Genomic DNA, 8,811 nt, shown 5'->3' with positions numbered 1-8,811 from the left:
TAGATTCTTTGTTTAATGTATTGAATAATAATAATAATAATAATAATAATAATAATAATAATAATAATAATAATAATAATAATAATTTTTCTTTGGTGGGAGGCGGGCCTTTTGGATCCGCTGCTGTATATGTTCTATGAAAAGTTACAACTATTGTTTAAAATACAGCAAACACGTGAGAGACGGGATTGGCCCCTATTGACACTACTGCAGGTTCCCGTGATATCTCTGAAAAATACCTGAAACTTATTTAAACGAACATATTGACTGGAAATAGATTAAATATTTTCTACGCGACCTTAAACACACGTAGTATATAAACCTTTTAGAAGACATGAAGTATTTTTTCAACCACATATGATTGAATGACAACATATCCTGTCTTTCAATAGGTTTTCTCTGCATCCTGTCATGTTCAAACTATTTCCGCTGCGCGATAAATACGTGGAAAACTCAATCCAGATCAGTTTCCCTTTGTTGCTACGGGAGGCGCTCGCTGTACTGTTTTCATGATAAAACATAGTTTTTAAAACGTCGAGAAATTTTCAGTAACTTGCTCGCAATACCTGTTTTTTTCTTTTCTTCGTGAAACAAAAGCGTGTCACCTTATTATCTCATAACAACTCTCTGGTTTATCACATATGTAGTGTTAGCTTAGTAATGATTGAATACGTAGAAAAGACAAAACGTGTATGGTAGAACCTGGATTTGGAGGGAATTGTGTGCGTGTGTTTATAGAGATACATACTATATTGAATACATATGTTTGTAGAGCCACCAGCCACCTGCAATGACGTCGTCCTTTTGTTATTATCGGAACATCTGTAATATACTTAATCCATTCGTGTTACACGATGTTGGCAGCAGTGGAAATTGGTGCTGTTATATGTAGACCTAAATGAAAAATGAGAAGAAAAAATTGATTTTGGTGTTCCTTTTTTTCGATGAATCGACTTGTGATCTATTCTATTTGTGACCCTAAATCTTAAGAGGTAAGCATTATTAGGAATAATTCTAATTTTAAAATTTATTATCATTTCTACTTACAATTATGTTATTCCATTTGGAGGAAAGAGAAGGCCCTATTATTATTGCATATCTCCTAAATGAGCAATTCTTGATTGAATGGTTTTATATTTTATCTTGAAATCCGTTCCAACGATTTTCATGACATTTGATGAAAAACTGCTTTTGGGTACGAGAAATCGATTTAGACAAGTTTGGAAAGACATTCAGAGGCGTCGGTAGAAGGAAAATAAACTGTCTAAATTTATCTTGGAAACTGCTCAAATTTCAAATTACACTTTTGAACTTTGATGAGATCCTATTTTCGAGTGAGAGAAAGTGTTTTTAACTAGGTTGTGACATTGATGTCATTTTAGGGGCATGTGTGGAATAGTGATGAGCGCAAGAGTCTTGGTCTTGCAGTTTTTGCAAGAGTCTTGCATGCAAGACCAAGACCAAGACCAAGACCAAGACCAGGAATCCCGATGCAAGACCAAGACCAAGACCAAGAGGTGCAAGACCAAGACCAAGACCAAGACCATACCTGCAAGACCAAGACCAAGACCAAGACTCTTGCGCAAGAGTCTTGCACAAGTATGGTACTACTTGATTTTTTATAGAATGTAAAAAGGAAGGCGAAAAATCATTACATCTTTCACGTGAACTTCTTGGCTCCAGTAAAAATACCGCCGGAGTGAATGTGTTCCCAGTAGTTTATGCAATCCATGTGAGTCGATCTGCTCCTGTAACATATAGCTACAGTATGTCGTTTTTTGAATCGGTTGTTCACGAGACGACCGACAGCATAATTCTATGAATTGTTACAAGCTATAATAACTTCAGTGTCTGATTTACTTTGGTCATCATTTGATCATTCACGACGGTCCATGATTTTGGGAAATCATACGAAGAATAGTTGTGTCCATAAGAAGTGGATAAGCAAAAATAAACTAGAGCATGTTATGGACACGGTAGCTCAGTGGCAGAGCGTGCGCCTCTGGTACATAGGGCTCTGGTTCGATCGCAGCTTGCGCTATGTGAGCTTCTTTGGTGAACAAACACCCTGTGCGTGGGTTTTCCCGTTTCCTCGTACTTTCTTCATTCCACCATTTCTCATCATCACTGTTTCCCTTAGCCACAGTGTAATAATCGTGGTACGTTAAAGTAGATATTTCATTTCACTTCAAAACATATTAGTGGTGTTCTTCTTCCAAAACTAAAGAAATGTAGTATTGAACATCGGCAATTCCGTACACCATAGGGACCGACTACATGGGCATGGCCTTGGCTCTGAGGTTCAAGCATCCGTTGGAAATTTTTAATGTGTACTTATAAAATTGATATTGAAATAACATTTTCATGACATTGACAAAAACTTAGCGCATGTGACCGCAAGTTTGATTTCATAGGTGGATGCTTATACGTAGGATAATTGTTTATCAATATAACTTATAGCTCCCTTAGGTATACGGCATATCTAGGATTAAACGATATAACATTATACAACAATAAATAATCTCTATTCACAACTGAGAGTGATTTCGTACTTATTTCAAATAACTTGAAGTTTGATGCCGTTATTATGTATTTCTAATGTAGGTCAAAAGTATTTATATAAATTGAGTTTACACAAGACATAGACAGTTGAGTCGTTTTCAGTTTTCACCCAAATTATTCTAAAATATTGGGCCGTGGTGTCTCAGTGGTAGAGCGTTCAGCTCTGGTGTTTGGGGTCCCGCGTTCGATCCAGCCCCCGCCAAGTGAATTTTGTGGTGGGCAAACACCGTATGCGTGGGTTTCTCGGGGTTCTCCCGTTTCCTCCCGCTTTCTTCTTTCCACCATTTTCATTCATTTTTCTTCATCACCGTCTCCTTTAGCGTAGCCGGCATAATCGTGGGACGTAAAACTCACAAATTTAATTTCATTTCATATTCTAAAATATTAAGAGGTTTAATTATTATTATTTTAATTTTTTCTCTCTTTTTTGGTCAATATTGCAAAACATATCATCATCGTCATAATAATAGCTATTCTCCCATTGTTGGTAGGTCACTTGCTGCAGCTGAGAAGCTTCGATGACTGTGGTCCTCAGCTAGTCTCTTCGTCTTAACGTAGCAGTTTTCTGTCTTAATATCTTTCTTCAACTACAATCTCCTTCGCCTCCTCCCTCTAGCACGTCCCTCGTAATACAGTTCCTTCTCAGCCAATGTGCTCCTCTTCATTACATCTAAAATTCTTCTTTTCTCCCCTACTGCTACTATTTCTAAAATCTTCGCATTCGTTTTCCGTTCAACCCAGCTGATTCTCTCCTTTTTTCTCCATGTCCACATTTCGAAAGTCTAATTGTTTCATCGTTTTTGCGTAATGTCCTTGTTTCTGCCCCATACAGTACATATTAGAATCAGTAAAACAAAATTTCAATATTTAATTGGGAGTTTGTTCAATACAAAGATGAGCTAATCGTGGTTGGAAAGAAACAAATCTGACGCCTTTAGAGTGTAAAAATAATTTTGCAATTTATGGTATTTCAGTAATCTGTGCCGTCTTGGTCTTCTTTCATGCGTCTCACTGTCAGGGGTAGCCTCCCCAGTTTGGGAACCAATGGAGTATTGGAGCTGTTATATAAAACATATAAAAATATTACGAAATATTGTGATTTATCTTGTAAGTAGTGAAGCGTGATCACCCATTGAAAAAAAAAAAAAAAAGTCATCGCCTATGTTGTACAGTATCATCACACTTACACGAAGGTAAAATATATTACATTTAAAAACATACATTGTATTTCCCTCACTATTGACGCAATGTAGGATTTATTATCCCTTATGTCGAGAGTAAAATTTACTTATGAAAATCACAGATTTCTTAAAAGCAAAACTTGCAAGACTCTTGCAAGCAAGACCAAGACTGGGTGTGCAAGACCAAGACCAAGACCAAGACCAAGACCGAGGGTTCCAGTGCAAGACCAAGACCAAGACCGCATGTGCAAGACCAAGACCAAGACCAAGACCACCCGGGTCTGGGTCTTGGTCTTGCATTTGCTCATCACTAGTGTGGAAGAACTCATTTCGAAAAGGCTTCAGTTTTATTTTGGACAAGGTACTATTTTAATACAATTAAAGAAAACCCTTTTTGGATGAGGAAGACTTAAAGTCGTGGACTTCGTGAAAAATCATTCAGGTCCTAACATTTAAGAAAGACGTATAGTAAGAATTCAATTTCGGAAAATCCAAACTTTGTGAAATCTCACTTGCGAGATGTAGCAATTTTATGAAATAGGGTAAATCTACTGTTTGCGATACAAAAAGTTTAAGTACAAGTTTCGATTTGTTAAAACTAATACATCGGCTAATTTTATAGAACTTGTTTGATGCACTAAATCACCAATGGGAAATTTTTTGAGATTGACTATTTCCCATAATAATAATTATTTGCTTCGCCTATCGTTAATGGTTTTCGGCTTACGGTAAAAATTAGATGATCAAGAATCCATACTTACCTAAAATTTATACAATCTTAATATGCACATCAGTACAAACTTTGAGCGTTTGTCTTCAATTTTTTCTGTTTTAACTTCTTTCTTCCATTGAAACAATGCAATGTTAAGTGAACTGTTACGGAACAGCCCGAAACTTCACCTACAATAAAATGGTCATACCATGAACTAGGATCTTCCTTTCAATTTGCAGAGTTGCAGGGTCTGGGGCAAAAGTTAGTTGCGAGGCCAACAATGTAAATGAGTATTCCATATCCAGCACTAATAAATTATTTTGTGCAAACTTTGATTTTTTTCTTTTTCTTTCTTTTTTCTTTTTTTTCTTTTTTCTTTTTTCTTTTTTCTTTTTTTTTGCATCAATGATAGTATTCCAATACGAGAGCACACACTTCACGACATGATAGTATACAACCGTAAGAAAAAAAATAAGTCTTACAAAATGTTGATTCGTCATTTCTCTCTATATATATTTTGAGTCCCAAGAATGAATTAGAAATTGTACACTTCTATCTTTTCCTGAAAGGCAAAACTCGTTTATTATACCTATGCTTGGGGCTTGGAGCAATCACTACCCTTGCTCGTCAGGCAGAGTGACCATACCGGGAACAGTTCCCTTAACGTTCACTTCATTCCTTCGGCAATACTGTTCATCTGAACTTGTTGGCGTCTGTTTATAATTAGTGTTGCCGACGAAATTAGAAATTTCTCGTGTCGTCTCAATTTTTTTTTCAAAAACGAGATAAGAAATATCTTTTTAAATTCGAGACGAGACTAGAAAATTTCTCTAGTCTCGTGGACAACACTAGTTCACCCAAGTCTTAGATCTCAAGCATTGTTTTACTATTACATGATTCATAGTACAAGGGGCCGCAGTGGCTCAGTGGTAGAGCGTTCACCTCTGGTGCGTGGGGACCTTGGTTCGATCCCAGCTTGCGCTAATTGAGCTTTGTGGTAGACAAACACCGTGTGCGTGGGTTTTCTCGAGGTTCTCCCGTTTCCTCCCACTTTCTTCATTCCACCATTTCATTCATTTCTCATGTGCAAGTCATTATACAAATATACTCCAGTTATAAACAAGGTTTACATGTTGTTATATCTCACCCTTCGTAGACCTCTCGTGACTAGGAAGGATTTGGATAACTTCTAGATGAAATTAAGAGAAAAAGAAAGAAATTATATATATAAATACAAAACAAGATGACGAAAATATTCTAGAATCGAGAGGAGGCGAGACTTTACAAAATTACCGAGACGAGACGAGACGAGATGAGATGAGAAAATATTATCTCTCATTTCATGGGCAACATTACTGTTCATCAAATATAGTCTTTTGCCCTCTCTCTACATCTTTCACCATACTCTCTATCATGTCAGTTTCTTCCCTGGGACAAGAACAAGTATTCCTTTAACTAGTTCCTTACCACTTTCTTATCGGCTTTCTGCTTAAGAAGTGTTGCTTTTCTGTTTTCCCCTTAATATCCTCATTTCGAAATAATTTTATATCGCTTTTGCGTAATATTCCTGTTTCTGTCTCGTACAGTTAACTTTTTGCGAATATGGTGAAGAAATGAATACATTAAATTAGATCATGGAATATAAACATTTGCTTTCGAAAGTAATCCAAATAGATTAAGTTTAAATGATGAGTAAAAAGAAAAAGAAAAGAAAAGAAAAGGAGAAAGAAGTTATTATGAAAAAGTATTTCTTTGCAATACAAGTAGAGCCAGAATTCAATGGAAATAAACAAGTAACCTTATTTTATATACGATACGGATATACACAACCCGTGCTATATACGTATATACAGGGTGTCCCAAAAGTCCCCTACAAATGGTAACTCTTATTATTAGAGTTACAACAAAACGTAAGAGCGGTAACCATCTCCAATATGATCTTTTCAATCTAAAATGAAGGATTAAAAAAATCGGACTAGCAGTTCGGGCTGTACACTCTTTATGCGCCCAATGTTAAATGAAAATGCAACGTTACCATTTTCCTGGGTACAGAACATAAATGAATGAAGTTACTGTCTGTTATGCTGACATGCCGATAGCCAGTCCCTGTTTAAAACATGCCCCCATTTACCATGTTCTTAAAAAATTTGTTCACCTTCCGTTTCGTCCTTCTATCCCTCAGCCTCAGGTAAATGGCAACGTTACATTTTTCATTTAAAGTTGTGCGCATAAAGAGTGTACAACCCAAACGACTCGTCCAATTAAAAAAAAAATCCTTCATTTTAATTGAAAACATTATATTTAGTGACGGTTTCCCCTCATACATTTTATTGTAACTCTGATAATAACAGTTATGGTATGTCAAGGGATTTTTGAGACACCCTGTATATGGTGTATTTACGAGCACACTAATAAAATTTGAATAATCATATATTCGAAAAATATATTTGTTTTGAATAATTCTTCGTACACTTTATTCGAATAATTATTCGGACAATAAACAATTCTATGCTGAAATGCGCAATTTTGTACGCTATCGATCAGGGTACGTTGTTTGACTTACTTTGCATTACCACCATATTGGTAGTATACCCAGCTTAATATAAACCTGTAGTTTTTTTAAAGAAAAAATGCACTACTTCAGATTATTACATCTTTCAAATGTGCATATTAAACGAAAACTTATAATACCACACTTATCATTCAGTTTATCAAACTAAGCATGCAAGAATATTTCAAACATCAAACTTTTGGAGGCATCTAATAACGCAAGTGAGACGGACGAGGCAATCTACATCCAAAGTTTCTTACAAGGGACATCACCCAATTGTCCGGCTCCGATTTCAATGAAATTTTTCTAGCTGATAGAGGACATATATGTATTATTTGTGATGATAGAAATTTAGCCATGGTGCATGTTTTCTATTTTTTTTTTTTTTTTATTTTTAAGAGTTGTGATGTGGTTATTAGAGATTACTGCAGAAGTCCCTTTGTAAACGGAGCGTTAATGAAAGAACAACCATGTAGATACATATAAGGCCTATGGGGAGTTGTGTGGTAGGTATGACCTTGACGGTATTCAAATTGAAATCCGTCATTTTGAATTAAGGTCAAGTTTTTTAAATAGAAATAGGGTAACATGATACATAATTTCGGGCTAGAATTTAACCAGGAAGACAATGGTGAAGCTAGTTTTGAGATACACCTATTTGGGGAAAAGTTACAGGCATTTAATTGTTCACTTACTACGTGCGAAAGCCCCTTACCTCCGCTTCTAACCCCCGTATTAATGATAAGTGGATAAAAGCTTCGGTAATACATATTATACCTAGAGGGAAGTGATACGGTAAGGATATCCTTGACGGCAGCCAACTTGAAATCCGCCATTTTGAATTAAAGCGATGTTTGCAAAATGAAAACCATAGGATGTGACACTTCATTTTAATAGAAAATTTTCCCCAAAAGCCAATGGTATGCTTATTTTTGTTCTACAATTAACCGGTGTGAATTTAGGACTGCTTCTAATGTATACCAAACGTCCATTATTCGATCTTTCAAATTGGCAATAGTCCTAATTTTCACCGCATGTTTTAAGATTCCAACTGGCACTCTGCAATTGTTGCCATGGTTCATATTTTCTAAATTTATTACATTTTTTAAGAGTTGCGATTTGTCAGTTCGTGAATAGTGTTGAGATAAGCATCCAGCAACCTTTCTGAATTTTGAAGACTTGCAATGCAATTATCTATTTTAAACGAGAATACATGAAGAACCTATGGACCTATGTGACGTAAAGAAATACAAATGAAATTATAACAAATGGGTGTTATACGAACACAAAATTATTAGGAAATGTAGCCTACATGTTGCGCAAACGACAAACAATAAAATATTTTTAATAAATACAACATTTAAGAAACAGCAGCAATGCTAGAAAATATCAAAGAGGCATTATATGACTATTCCCACAACATTGTTTGTACCGGTACCATTAACATAATATGAAAACAGGTAACTTGCTTGTAAAGAGGTGTAACTTAATTGAGTGCCCGATCAATTCTGATTATAAATTTTACAATCATGAATCATCGACAACAATCTCTAGAAAACGAATGACTTTTTTGTCTGACTAGCTAAAACATTGCCATAGAAAATAAATAAATAAATAAATATACAATAAAGAAATAAATACAAAACAAAACAAAAGACCCTTGATTTACACAACAATCATATTTCGTTTTCCTTTTTTGAAGTGAATTTTCATTTTATTTTTCGGTCTCATCTACTACACAAGCTAGGTCTTCAGTATTACCTAAATGCAAAGTTGGAGTTGATTCGTTGTGCGATGATTCATGT

The 8,811-nt window shown here is 35.5% G+C and overlaps 1 protein-coding gene across 1 annotated transcript in view; it reads left to right on the top strand.

Moving 5' to 3' along the window:
* Positions 1 to 481: 481 nt before the first annotated feature.
* Positions 482 to 8,811, top strand: part of LOC145662497 (synaptotagmin-5-like) — a 107,415-nt gene continuing 99,085 nt past the window's right edge. The window contains exon 1 of the mRNA XM_081728132.1: positions 482 to 992. The gene's annotated coding sequence lies outside the window, so the exon portion shown is untranslated. The remainder of the gene's footprint in view (positions 993 to 8,811) is intronic.

Source organism: Thermobia domestica, chromosome 10 (genome assembly GCF_964235325.1).
Source record: "Thermobia domestica chromosome 10, izTheDome1.hap1.1, whole genome shotgun sequence".
NCBI lineage: Eukaryota > Metazoa > Arthropoda > Insecta > Zygentoma > Lepismatidae > Thermobia > Thermobia domestica.
Note: the sequence above shows the minus strand (reverse complement) of the source record. Positions and strands in the feature narration are given on the sequence as shown.